Genomic DNA, 14880 nt, shown 5'->3' on the forward strand with positions numbered 1-14880 from the left:
CATAAATCATAACTTCATTTTTTCCATTTTCAGCAAAAAGTCCATAAGAGGTTTCCAACTTTTTCTTTTCTTTTTTTTATTTATTTTGTCACAACATCATACAAAAAGATTATATAGTATATAAACATATATATGAGTAAATATTAGGAGGTATAAACATATATATATATATGAAGAAGAAAAGAAAAACAATAGGACAGGAACAGTAGGCACATTTCTGCGCTTATGCACGCCCCTTATGGTCCTTGCTGTCTTATCACTGATCAAACATATAGTACTTGCTGTCTTATCACTGATCAAACAGGTCAATTTTACCACTTCCACCAATTCCATAACCTTTACAAACCACTCCAGTTTCAGAATTTTTTTCATCTTTGTGCATATAATAATCTTGCTGTAGTTACCATATTCAAAATCAATCTTTCATAAGTCTCTTCTAATTGGCTGTCCATAAGTCCCAAATTATAAAATAGTTAAAATTTCATCTGTAAGGTTGATCTTTCAACAATCTCCGATTCTTAGTTTTCCCGTTTCCCTTGTCTGCCAGGAGGATCCTAGAATATGAGAAGAAAGTCTTAGAGAAAATCTGTACACCTCAACACAAACTCTTATTAAGCTCTACCATTGAGAGAAAACATTGAAAGGGGGTCTTTTATTGCCAAAATAAAATACAACTATTACTGTATTTCCGTCTCCATGTTTGCAACAAACTGTGAAAATCTTCAACCGTCTTAAAGGAAACCAATGTAAGAAAAGACATGATCTCTTTGCTTTTTGTTTTGGACTGGAAATTGGGCAGAAAAGCAAGGGGATTTGTGAATTTGTGCAGAAGGACAAATTCAAATTAGATTGGGCAGGTTTTATTAGGACAGACTGAAGAAGGTATGAAAGAATTTAGTTCATAAACAGAAGACTCAGCAATATTTGAGGGGGGGGGAAAATGCTTCTAGAAGGGAGATGTTTTGTTTTTTTTCTCAATCTCCTCAGTGAATATGGTTGATGCAATGGTTCAGTGGTTAAAATGCTCAGCTTATTAGCCCAGGTTCAAGACCAAATTGTCACGTGACAAGGTGAGTGGCCATCTTTACCAAGTTCTATCTACCTAGCAGCTTGGAAGCATGCAAATGCAAGTAGATAAATAGGTACCACTTTGTTTGGGAGGAAACAGTGCTCTGCGATGTCATGCTGGCCACATTACCATGGAAATATCTTCGGACAGCACTGGCGCAATGGCCTCAAAATGGAGATGAGCACCGCCCCCTATAGCCAGTAATGACTAGTGGAGTAAAATCCACAGGGACTCCTATTAGTGAATATGCAAATATCTATGCCATCTTTTATAGGTTTCAGAAAACTTCTCTCAGGTTATCTAATTTTTTCAGTAAACTTAATTTCGATAGTTATAATTTCATACTTTTTTTGAGAAAATGAGTAACATTGTATATTAGTAGCATTTACCAATATACTTTTTCCAGAAGGCAACCTGGTGCTATTAAAATCTATACCACCTTCCTCACCCCACCCCCACCCCCCCAGTATCTTATTAGGTCTCTTTCACTTTTGCCTTTTTTCCAGTCAGGTGGAAACTTTCACATCCCTACAGTCCCTTTTCAGTTTCTAAAAATGTCTTAAAGTAAAATCATGGTAGAGGCTGAAGCTCTACTTCTCAAGAGGGAACTTCAGTGCCTGTTTACACTTATTTACTTACCTTAGTTTGGTAATGTTTATTTAAGTCTTTTTCCTAAGTGTTTCTTTCTGCCTTTGTGTTGCATTATGAGTTTTCAGAAGAAAGTGTTTTGTGTGACTTTAAGTGTTAACCAAGACGTAGCTATTGGAGTCGTAAATATTAAAAATGAAATAAAATTCTCAATAAATTGAATAAATCCCGCTTTTGACAAAAAATGGAATCGCAATGCTGCCTTTCTTTCTTCATTATGAGGATGACATAACCCAGATTTACTTTTAATGTATTTACTAAAAAAAGATGACACTGAACACTTCCCCCTACCCTACCCCCTCACCACGAAAATGAAACATTTGCCATATTTGCAGCAAATCTAAGATGATCCCTGCACACTAAATAAAAAAATATTTGACAAAGCAATAAGTCTTCCTTTCAGGTAAATATAATAAACCTTCTGGGTCTCATATTATCCATAGTTATTGATCCTGGGTTGAAATAACAGTGAAAGCTACATAGGTTTAAATCAGGTGTTGTTGGTTTTTTTTTTTGTTGTTGAATATTATATTTTCGGTAAGATTCCTCAGAGGAGAAACAGTGGCAGATTTCATGGTTGTAGATAGAAAGCCAAGCATCTTTGTAATCACAGCAACTGCGTAGTCTATTAATAAATTAATACAAATTTCTCCTGAGTTTTCTTTTGGAATTTTGTAGAATTTTCGGTGTGGAACTGCCTGCTTCCTCTCGTTCTCCTTTTATCTCAGGTTCATTATGCCCATTCTTCTAGCTTTGTCACTTCCACTGCATCCTCTGATTCATTCCAATGTTGTCTTTTTCAGATGCTCTACGTGATTGACGCAATTGGCACAACACTTCCTTTCCAGAGCGAACATTGGCAACAAGCATAGATTTTTCAGGAGACAAATCCATTCATGTCCTTAGAAGGTAAATGTAATCTTCATTAAGCCATTTTCTTCCCCTTATTTACCCCAGCTCAGATGCTTAGTTGTTAATGATGTACTCATCTGCCAATTCCTGCTTTTTTCAAGAGGATGAAAGAAGCTTGCTCCTTAGATTTAGATCTAGGTTTTTGCACTCTGTAGGCTGAACTACGTGCTGAGTGCATTACAAATGTCGTTTGTAGGAAAGAAAGGAGCCTGTTGACGTACCACTTTTGCTAGTCTTTGTCAGTATGCAAACACTTGGTTTGGTTCAGAAAAAAAAAGAAGCATATCAATCCATTCCTAAAATGAGTTCTAGATATTGCTGGCATCTGGGTTGAACAAGTCAGTACATCAGAGGTGGGTTTCAGCAGGTTCTGACCAGTTCTGGAAAATCAGTAGTGGAAATTTTGAGTAGTTCGGAGAACCGGTAGTAAAAATTCTGACTGGCCCTACACCAGGGGTGAAATCTAAACATTTTCCCTACCGGTTCTGTGGGCGTGGCTTAATTGGTGGGCGTGGCTTGGTGGTCATATGGCTGGGTAGGCGTGGCCAATAACAATAAATAATAAAAATAATAAACAAAGTATAAAAAAACAATAAGAGGTATCAAAAACCAACTTTCACACTTTACACACACACAACACAACACAACTGCTTCACACACAATGTAAAAGCAGCTGCACTTCACATTTCACATAGCCACAAAAAGCTCAAAAACCAACTTTCACACGTTACACACACACAACACAACACAACTGACTCACACACAATGTAAAAGCAGCTGCACTTCACACTTCACACAGCCACAAAAAGCTCAAAAACCAACTTTCACACTTTACACACACACAACACAACTGACACACACACAAAATACCACATACAGCTTTCTGAGATTTTGTGTGTTTGTGTAGTTAGAGTGAAACACTACAGAAACACACCAAATCTCAGAAAGCTGCACAAATATTTTATTTTATTATTAAGGTTTGTGGACTTCAATTCCCAGAATTCCTCAGCCAGGAAAGCCAGCCAGCATTAATCAACCAGTGATGAAATAGATTAGCTAAGTTAGATTAGTTCTGTCTGGTGTTGAAAATGAAACTTGGGGCTTTCCGGCTGGGAAAAAAGCCATGAGGTCGATCAGTAATCAGGTAAGTGTCTTAGACTCTTTTAAAAGGAGTTTTTCTACCTGTTTTCTACAGAAAACATGTTTTTTAAGGTTCTGCTGATGAGGAACTCAGGTGAGATCCCCAGAGTAGCCTTTAAATTTTTTTTTAAGTTTAAAGGCTCTGCCGATCTCAGCTGAGGAGCAGGATCCTCAAAGGCTTTTTTTTTACTTTTAAAGGCATGCTGAAGCAAAACCTTCTTTTAAAAATTAAAAAAACCCTCTGCTGATGGTGCGGCTCAGCAGAGGCAGGGGGCAGGGCCAGGGATTTTTGCTACCGGTCCTCTGAACCAGCAGCCGGTCCAATCCAGGAGCATTTCACCCCTGCCCCACACCCATCTATTCTCTGCCTCCCAAGTCCCAGCTGATCGGGAGGAAATGGGGATTTTGAAGTAATCTTGCCCTGGATTGGGGAGGGAATGGAGATTTTACAGTATCCTTCCCCTGCCACGCCCACCAAGCCACTCCCACCAAGCCATGCCATGCCCACCAAGCCACACCCACAGAACCGGTAATAAAAAAATTTGAAACCTATCACTGCAGTACATATTACTGAATGAAAGATACTTCAGCAGGTTAGATTCTTTGAGCAAGTCCTGGTAGGTCACTGTGACAGGCTTTTGAACGGAATGGTGACAGGCTTTTGAACAGAAAACTTAATGTACATTCAAGGCAGTTTATATCATACTTGATGCCCGTGTCTGATCGTCATTTGTGCAGCAGTAATTTGGCATGTCTGTTCATATGGCAAATTGTGCTGAACCTTCAGTGAATAATTATAGATAGCCAGTGGTTTCTGTAAAAGTAAAAGGCAAGGCTCCAAGCTGACAGCAATCTAGTTTCTATTATCCTTAAGACTGCATATATTGTCTTAAATCTCCTAATATATCTCCTAATTAAGAGGCTGTGGAATAGCTATTTATGCCTTGCCATCAACAAGCTGGCAACAGCTCTAACTTTTCAAATCACTGGTTCTAAAAAAAGGAAGAGAAGCAGTCACAGTCCGCAGTGAATAAAAGAAAGTTCATTGTGAAAATAGGGGCTACATTGTCTTCCTTCATCATCACAGCTTCATTGTTTTGGTGGTGAGATCTTTTCCAAGCAGGAACATAGCGCCGGAGCTACAATAGCAAGAAATGGGCCAGAACAGCAAAAGCCTCTTCAAACCAAAGCCCTTCTTGAAGCAGAAACAATAAGTTGATGCATGTCAACTTATAATGATCTATATAACACAACATACTGGGTTTCCTATTTTCTCTTGTTGCTTCACAACGCAGAGCCCTCAAATTCTAATGGAATTGATATTGAACAAGGACATCAGAATAGTTTCAATTCTCATTCTGTCCTGGTGATTGGCTGTTAACTGGGAAAAAAAACCCTGTCAACATGCTCTTAAAGCGGGGGTCTCCAACCTTGGCAACTTTAAGATTTGTGGACTTCAACTCCCAGAATTCCTCAGCCAGCTTCAATTCTGGGAGTTGAAGTCCACAAGTCTTAAAAGTTGCCAAGGTTAGAGACCCCTGTCTTAAAGCATTTAATATTGTTCAGCTCCATGGAAGATCATCTGTGCATTTTTATAGTTATTTTATTTCTGCACTATTTTTTTTCAAAAGATGCTTAGATACTTAAGTTTCACTGCTTCTGCAAATGTCATCTGCTCTTTCTCTCTACTCTTTCCTTGAGAAAGCACTGCAGTGTGGAATCAGAATGGACATTTCATCCATTTCAGTTGATTCTTGCTACATACTTTCTGGTTTTTAGTTCATCCAAATGTCCAATTTCCCCTGTCACCTGGTGCCACAAAATCCATTCCCCTTATAAGCAATTTATGGGGAGCGGGTTAAAGATCTAATTACATCAGCCACAAAGGTGAGGCTTTTCAACATATGTTATGTCATTTTATACATTTTTCTCAGGCAGAGTATAACTTTCTAATTATAGTAATTTTCTTTAGGGACTAGTCTCACTGCAAATGATTGAAGCAGGCAGCATCTCATTGTAGGCTGTAATTTTGATTTGTTCTGGTTTGAAGTTTGTCCTTGGAAGTTTTAAATGAACATTTAAAGCAGTAGAACATAGAATTAGAGGAATGGAAGGGACCTCAAAAGTCTTCTAGTCCATCCAGCGGTGGAATTCTGCCGGTTCTACCCGATTCGGGAGAACCGGTAGCTGGGGCTGCAGGAGGCTCCACCCACCTGCCTAGACATCATCACATCCTTTTTTTTTTATGCTCTGCACATGCGCAGAAGGAGGTGGCGCGCGTGGAGGTGGCTGCTCACATTTGTGAACTGGTAGTTAAGATAAGTCAATATCACCCCTGGCCACAAGCCCCGGCCAAGTCAATTCCCTGGGCCGGCCTGGCCAGCCTTCCTGCTGCTGCAGAAAGCCCTAGTCGAGTGCTGACTCCTGGACCGGCCTAGGCTGCCACCACTGGGCTTCCCCCCTTCTGTCCCCGGCCTTGCCTGGCTAGCTCTGCCATTGCCACATCTCCATCTTATGCAGTATTCGCAGCCTAGCCAGCTAGCTGCCCCCCCCCCGTCCCTGCGCTTGTCTGTCTTGCTTCACCACCAGTGATGCAGCTCCATTTCTGTACTTCCTGGAGCTTCCTGCTTGCCTCTGAATGCCAGCTGAGAAGCCGCATGGCCATGCTAGCTAGGAGAACACTCTCTCCCTCTTGGCCAGGAGCCGCATGGCCATGCGATTCCCGGCCAGGAGGGAGAGAGCACTCTACCAGCTAGCACAGCCCCGCTGGGAGGACACTTGCCCCACTGGTCAGGAGATTGCTCACCTGCCTGGCCAGTGTCAGAAGAGAGGGAGGCAGAAAAGTTCAGCCAAGTCTTCTCCTCCTTCTCGGCCTCAAGCAAATAGATACGCGCACCTCATGGCGCCAGGATCTTCTGTGAGGAGATGGTGCATGCCCACGTACGCGAAGAACAGGGCGATTATGGGCCAGGAGAATGATTGGACACATCAGGACAGTGCCAGTCTGAAGCTCATCGAGCCAGGAGGACAGCCTGCTGACGAGCTTCAGGCTGTCACTGTCCTGACATGTCCCATCATTCTCCTGGCCCATCGCCACCAAGAACTGCCCTGTTCTTTGGGCCGGCCGAAGCTACTCGGAAGGCAGCTACCGCAATCTGACCTTGCTACTTAAAGGTAGCTTCCAAGGCAGGAAAAGTTCGGGCAAGTCATCTCCTTCTCAGCCTGAAACATGCAGAGAGCATGTGCACATCTCACAGCGCCGGGCATGCACGTCTCCTCGCAGAAGATCCTGGCGCCATTAGGTGCATGTATCTGTTTGCTTGAGGCCGAGAAGGAGGAGAAGACTTGGCTGAACTTTTCTGCCTCCTCTCTTCTGACAATGGCTAGGCAAGTGAGCGGCCTCCTGACCAGTGGGGCAAGTTTCCTCCCAGTGAGGCCGTGCTAGTTTCAGGCCGTGCTGTCCTGATGTGTCCCGCCAGCCTTGCTCGCTGTTGGACTCTCCAGGTCCAATGGTTGCAGCTCCATGCCCCACCCCAGCTATGGCAAGTCCAAATTGGGACTTGACAGCCTGCTTTTCACTCCAAGCAGTCCGGACTTAAAAACGCATGGCTGGGGTGGAGGAGCAATCCTTCTTAACAAGGCCAAAACTGAGTTGCAAGTCTGAGAGCGGTGCACTCATCTCTGTTTCCCTCTATGACTGTCCTTGGAAAAAGCCTGCTCTCACAATCGCATGTCTGCAGCCAGAGCTGGGCTTGCAGCTCTCATGTGGGGAACTCAGGCTTGTAGCAAGTTTTGAACTTGTTAAGAAGGACCGCTCCTCCACCCCAGCCATGTGTTTTCCAGTCCGGGCTGCTTGGAGTGAAAAGCATGCAATATGCTGCTGCTCCTGGGATTCCCTGCACGAGCATTGGAAGAAGATTGCCCAAGCTCCCAAGCTGGAAGAGAGATTCGCTGTCATGCTGGTGAGTACGTATGGACTGAGCAGGCTTTTTGCTCCCACCCCACCTCCCCATCCCAATCCAGCATGGCACTGAAAATGGGTTGTTTCCATAGACCCTTCTCTTTTTTCCCCGTAGCCACATTTTGCCACATATTTGGCAAGCAGGCAATACTCTTTAGATGGGCTTTTCTTTTGCCAGCCCAAGGGCGGGGGGAGGAGAAGGTAGGAAATCACCCTATCTCTGCAGCATCAGTCATGTGACTGAGTGGGCGTGGCCAACAATGTCACTCACAGTAAGGTGCCGCCCCACCTTGCCATGAGTGATGCCAAGTTAGCCAGACCCACCCAGTCACATGACCACCTAGCCACACCCACCTAGCCACGCCCACAGAACCAGTTGTTAAATTATTTGAATCCCACCACTGAGTCCAACCCCCTGCTCAAGGCAGGAGACCTTGTACCATTCCAGCCAAATGGTTGTCCAGTCTATTTTTGAAAACCTCCAGTGATGGAGTACCCATAACCCCAGGGGGCAAGCTATTTCATCGAATAATTGTTCTCACTGTCAGAAAATTTCTCCTTCTTTCTAAATTGGATCTCTCTTTAACAAGCTTCCACTCTTTAGTTCTTGTCCTGCCCTCTGGTGCTTTGCAGAATAAGTCAATCCCGTCTTCTTTGTGACAGACCCTCAAATACTGAAAGACAGTTATCATGTCCTCTCTAATCCTTCTGTTCAATAAGCTAGAACAGCCATTCATCCATTCATCATAATATTTCACTTCTGTATCAGTTGCGTCAACCTCATTTCTGCAACCTCAGAAAAAGAACAAAATACGTATTGAGTCATAGGGAATCACCATCCAATTTTTCTGAGTTGTCTTTGGTTTAATGTCTCACTAATTTTTCTGACTTGATTTGAAGTAAGGAAGAGAGAAGAATCGCTATTGATATGGAAATATTTAACTTGAAAGTTGTGGTGCAAATAGTTCTGTTTTCCCCCACTGCAAATTCATAAACACAATTAAAAGAATCCAACTAATAAGAATTATGCTATTAATAGATGCACAGGCATAGTAGCTTTATTAATACATAAGCCATAGTGCACTTTGTCTGGTTTGTGGATAAGAAAATTAATATATGTTATGAGATATTTGACCTGTCTTAAGTCATTCACATTTTAAATAGCCTGTTCTGATTTTTGCAGCATGACAGAGGTAATGAATACACGTGAACCCGTGATGGAGGAATTTATCTTGAGCCAACCTGAGGAAGAAGGAGGCACTTCCACTCAGGTAAGTGTATGTATGCAAATTGAAATCAAAGCTACAGTCAGACAAGGTCACATTTTCAAAGTCTGTCAGAACAATTTAGCTTCTTAGAATAAGCTAAAGTGAGACACTACAAGATCATAGTATATAAAAAATGAAATCCACTGTGTCTTTTAATCTGAAGTGCAAGAATAGAGTAAAGTAGGAATAGAATAGAATAGAATAGAATAGAATAGAATAGAATAGAATAGAATAGAATAGAATAGAATATTGGAATGAAGAATAGAATAGAATAGAATAGAATAGAATAGAATAGAATAGAATAGAATAGAATAGAATAGAATAGAATAGAATTCTTTATTGGCCAAGTATGATTGGACACCCAAGGAATTTGTCTTTGGTGCATATGCTCTCAGTGTACATAAAGAAAAAATAAAATATAGAAGGATTATGAGTTAGGTTTTGTTATGACTATCATTTTGGGGAAGCTTGGAGCTAAATTCCTTTTGAATATAATAGAAGGTGACAGTGTTTCACAAAACACAGTACTTTCAAAGTTGCTTACCAAAAGCTATTAGGTTTTACATCAGTGAATCAAGTGACAGGTTTTAAAAAGTAGATTCAAGATCAAGGTGCTAGACAGACAACATCTAGAATGTAGAACCCATGAATAGCTACAGTGATTTTGTAGAACCACTGAAAAATGGTGCTACATACTAATCATCAGATTGCCTTTTTGGTAACTTATCTCTCTAAATAAGGGATGGGTAATCTTACAGTAAAGATAATGGATAATAGAGTGCTGATACAAGGCGGGTGGGACTATGTCATACATGTGGGCAGGATCAAGGTGCTCTAATTTTCCCTATTTAGGAGATGTGTTTCCAACCTTAAAATGGCAGAAGATTTAAATGCAACTTTTGACAGTTAAAGACTTCCTTATCGACATTAAATGTAGCACTCAGTATGACAAAATGTCATTCTCTTATATGTAATTTGGAAGCTTAGAAAAAGTTCTCATAGATTCAGGATCCATTCTAAGGTTCTAAGACAGATTTTCCAGCAGAATATAGTTTTGAGTGAAGACATTATACCTACTACATAATATACCAGATCTAAAACAAGTATTCACATTGTGTAGCCTTAAGTAAGGTAATAATGACGGAAATAGTAGTCTATAATGAACATAACATACAGTGTTATTTTTCCAACTCAGCTCAGACTCCTGGGGTGACATCCTGTTTTTGTTCAGCCTAATGAAAAGTTCAGCCACTTTTGCACTCTATTTTCCTAATTTGTTTATATGTCACTCTTCAAAACCAAATTTTCACAGAGTAGCTTACAATACATTGAAATCAAAAAATAACATTGTGAACAACAATTAGAATACTATACATAAGAGTAAATGTAATTAAAATACACACTAGTATGCCTTGTCTCAATTGTGCGTCAATTTGAGATTTTCATATTTATAATTATTTATAATAACTTAGCCCTTTGCCACAATTACTGTATTTTAGAGTAATGTTTTGCACCATGTATTTTTGGAGAAATGGCTTTTCGTTATAAATATGTATCTTTAGGGATGGCCTTGGGCAGAATCAGTTGTTACATAAGTCTAGCCTACTTCAGGCTACAGTTTTAAAATACCTATTCAGGACATTTGAAATCGGATAGCTTATATAAAAAATTTACCTTTTCCTCTTTGTGCAATGGTTATGATTTAATGGAAAAAGTGTGAGGAGATATTGAAAATTGACAAATAAAAGAGACATCTGGATTTCTCCCTGCATAATTACACAAATGTGATAAGTTGTATAAGAAAAGTACAATCTAGAAGTATCCATAATTTGAGAATCTCCCTGAGCTTTGTGAATTTTTTTTGTGCAAGTTCTAGTGTAGGTCTGATGAATTATTTAATCATCAGTCACATGCAATGTATAAGATAATAAAGATGAAATGATCCGAGGATTTGATAAAAGTCAATTAATGTTGAAAGAAGAGGATCAGTTTGGCCATTTTTATTGGGAAATAGGAAGATCTGCTTTGGGCAGCTACTACTGATAAGAAATATCATATTACTTAATGTATATCATAGCATTGATAACAATTCCACGTCTCCATACATGTTACATGAGTTCTTTTTTACTTTCTTTCTATATTCATATTTGTTAAAGTAAATGTCAGAAATAAGAGTATTGTTGATATTTACTGGTAATTCCATGGAGACCTAATAGGAGATCTCAGTAGGCTTACAGCAAACATCTATTTTTCCATTGTATGCTAAATATCCTATAGTAGTAAGAGATAGTAATGAAGATGCATGTGATGTAAACAATCAGAAGGCTTTGAGATTTATATTACAGTTTTCTGACATTTCCTTAATTTTTTTTAACTCAGTAATTACCAGTAAATCTAAATATCTATGAAATATCTTCTAACACTTCCAACAATGGGAGAGAGAGATATCGACAGATGTATTATCTTTACAACTTTTCTCATTAAGTATATGAAGACAGGACATTCAAGTATCATTCAAGACAGGACATTCAGTATCATTCAAGGCTAATCTGAATAGTTCTCTCAATTTCTCATTTTCCCCATCCTAAATTATTTTCTACATTAGTTGGTAAATTTGGCCAAAAAAAAATCATGAAAATCCATACCCATTTTCTTTTATGTTTTTCCTAATATATATATTTTTGTCTAAGGTTTTCCTTCCATATACCTTTTTGAAAGTACTGTATTTCATCCTTAAAATACATTGTTTCTGTTCATTATTCCTCAGTATACATATTTTATATGCATTCCTATTAAGTATAATTCTTTTTATGATGTGGTATATTCTGTTTTCTAAAGTCTGGAGACATAGTCATTTTATACCTGAGTGAGAATTTCAGTCCCTGCTCTGAATCTGGTGGTTAGACAGACTCTACATATTTACACTGGCATGAATCTAAAAAGTGCTTGATAATTTTTCAAATGCAGAAAATGTGGCACCCTCTGTGCACATTAATCCACCCTCTGTGGATGAATGTGCACTCTCCAAATTGACAACAAGAAACAGAAACAAAAGTTTCGTTCAGTCACGTTCAGTGGTTGAACAATTTTAAGACCCCATGCCTAGAGACCAAACACCTGTTTGGTCACTTGCCCTTCCATTTGTAGTTACTTCAAGGGTTCATATATATCTCTTTCCTATCTATGTATTATAATTTCTGCCACTTCCCAGTATTGGCAACCATGGCGGTGCAGTGGTTAGAATGCAGTATTGCAGGCTAATTCTGCTGACTGCCAGCAGTTCGATTCTCACCAGCTCAGCCTTCCATCTTTCTGAAGTCAGTAAAATGAGGACCCAGGTTGTTGGGGGTAATATGCTGGCTCTGTAAACCTTCTTAGAGAGGACTCTAAAGCACTTTGAAGCTGTATATAAATTTAAGTGTTTTTGCTATTGCTAAGCAGGGTTGAGCTGTGTTGCTTGAACTGCTGATAGATGTGAAAAGTAGCTGGAGGGCCACAAACTCACCATCCCAGAGTTAAAACAAAATGCTTGTCAGTCCTGCCTTGACTTAACCTTAGGCAAGAATGATCCATGACTCCATTTTTGAGAATAAGGTATAGTTTTACTAAAGTCAAGTGAAGTACAGTAAAGCAAACCCAGGCCTGAGGTTCCCAGGCCAATTCTCTAGTTTTCCTAGTTTCCCACATCTGCCTCCCATTGGTCCCCTTCTGTCCTATCATATTCAAACCAGGTATTTTCAGAACGGTCGTCCTTGGAATGTACCTGCATTCTTCTTTCTGGCCAGGTATCCTTGAAGTGTTGTCTTTGGCTGGCACAAAGCAGTGTGGAGAGTCAAGGTTTCCCCCGCCCCATGAGTTTATGGCAGGCTATCACTGAACAAAATGAAAACAGGAGCAAAGTGGCAGATCCGACAATGCCTCAGCATAGACTATGTCAGGGGTCTCCAACCTTGGCAACTTTAAGCCTGGCGGATTTCAACTCCCAGCTTTGCTGGCTGGGGAATTCTGGGAGTTGAAGTCCACCAGGCTTAAAGTTGCCAAGGTTGGAGACCTTTGGACTATATGGTTAACTTTTATTTTATTTTTAAGTAAAATAATTTTAAGTATTTTTTAAAAAACATATATTTAAAAACCTCCATCCATCCATGCTAAGGAATGGACAACTTGCCCTTATTAGGGCTAATCACTTCCTTGAAAAGTAATTGAAAATCCATGCATAGCTAGAAACTGTGCTTCTCTATTGCAAATATTGGTGGAGGCTGGCAGTTGGTTCTGTTTCTTTCTCTACCTAGAATCTAGCCTTTGAAATCCTCCATATATGGAGACTGAAATCAGATCTGGAGTCATTTATATGAAGATTGATCTGATGAAGCTTGTATTAAAAAAATCATCCTGTTTAAAGTAACCATGCTCTTTACTGTTTGCAGTATTAATGCTCTCATGGTTTCATAACAATTGTCATTTGTTTGAGTTGAGGCTGTCAGCTGCACTCATGCCAGATGATTAAATATTGGATATTTGTATTACACAAATATTAACCGTCAGAATGATAGAACATAAATAGCAATATGTCACAGTAAATTACCATTATACATTGTTTATAGCAGTGTCAATAAAGTACAAAAGGTGGGAGGTAAAGATTCTTGGTTTTCCAGGACAAATGCTACACTATTTCTTATTTCTATTGCCCAATGAAATTGTATCAGACTGGCTAATATTTGAGCTAAGAGGCCATAGCAGGAGGCAATGAGTATTGAAGGCCTAACTCAGGGGTCTGCAAACTTGGGTCTTTTAAGACTTGTGGACTTCGACTCCCAGAGTCCCTCAGCCAGCAATGCTGAGAGTTGAAGTCCGCCAGGCTTAACTTCTTGTTTTGATACCAAGAAACCCGTCTGTCTGCCGACCTTCCCATCCTGTCAGTTTTAAATATTCTAATGTGTTCTTCCCTGGGCTAAAGGGAAGAAGTGTTCCTTGGTTTGACAGAAAACAGCATTTTACTTGAATTCACCTTCAAAATATTGCTTACCTTTAATTGGTTTTGATGTTCAGAGTGGTTAAGATAACCAGTTAAGGTGAAGTTTGAAGATAAATTGAGATATATTGCAAGTTCAGAATTCTTTCGGTAACATTCCTTTCTGTCTTCTGCTGCATAAAATGGAAAATGCAAGTTCAAAGGAAGCCCAAAGCAAATTATGAAGGGCATAGCAGCTATCACCACCATTACCCCATTATTACCAATGGAGAATTGATAGTGAACAGGATGCCACCAAAAATAAAGTTAGTCCATTTCCTCTAGAACTTTAGTTTAGCTTTCCTGGCTTATGAAACTTTTGTGTTGCCAGATTGTACTAATTATTGCTATGGGATTTGATAGTTTTTCCTTTTTAAAATCTTTAATGGCATTTTAAAACATTGAAACAGAGAACATCAATTTGTCCCTATAGTTATCTCTTTATACATGTTATTACAACCTGATCATCATAATGGAATTAAATACATTTTTCATTGCACTTCATAGGCTTTTCCAGATGCCCATGAAAAGTATCCAAAACTGTCAAAGAGATTACCATCCATCGTGGTAGAGCCATCTGAGATGGGGGATGTGGAAAGTGGGGAGCTTCGTTGGCCGCCAGAGGATCTGAAATCGATGGAAGACAAGAAGGCTCTTGCTGCTCAGAGATCCTGTGCTCAGCAACACCAGATGGATCTTGAAAGTATGAACATTTTAATTAACTTTTACTGGGGAAACATGTTAAAAAGAGTGTGGCATTGCCTGTACTAGCACACCATGTGTTCCACCTATAATTAAAAAAAAAGTTAAACTGGTTTATTCTTATTCCTTCGTGGGGATATTCTAATATATCAAGCATAGGCAGACCTGG

At 39.7% G+C, this 14880-nt stretch overlaps 1 long non-coding RNA gene across 1 annotated transcript; it reads right to left on the reverse strand.

The window, feature by feature from the left end:
- Positions 1-223: 223 nt before the first annotated feature.
- LOC131187941 (uncharacterized) lies at positions 224-14145 on the reverse strand. The gene is made up of 3 exons (XR_009152684.1): positions 14025-14145; positions 12762-12871; positions 224-554 (listed from the first exon to the last, which is right to left on the reverse strand). It is a non-coding gene; the product is annotated as an uncharacterized LOC131187941 (long non-coding RNA).
- Between the last annotated feature and the right edge of the window lie 735 nt (positions 14146-14880).

Source organism: Ahaetulla prasina, chromosome 1 (genome assembly GCF_028640845.1).
Source record: "Ahaetulla prasina isolate Xishuangbanna chromosome 1, ASM2864084v1, whole genome shotgun sequence".
NCBI lineage: Eukaryota > Metazoa > Chordata > Lepidosauria > Squamata > Colubridae > Ahaetulla > Ahaetulla prasina.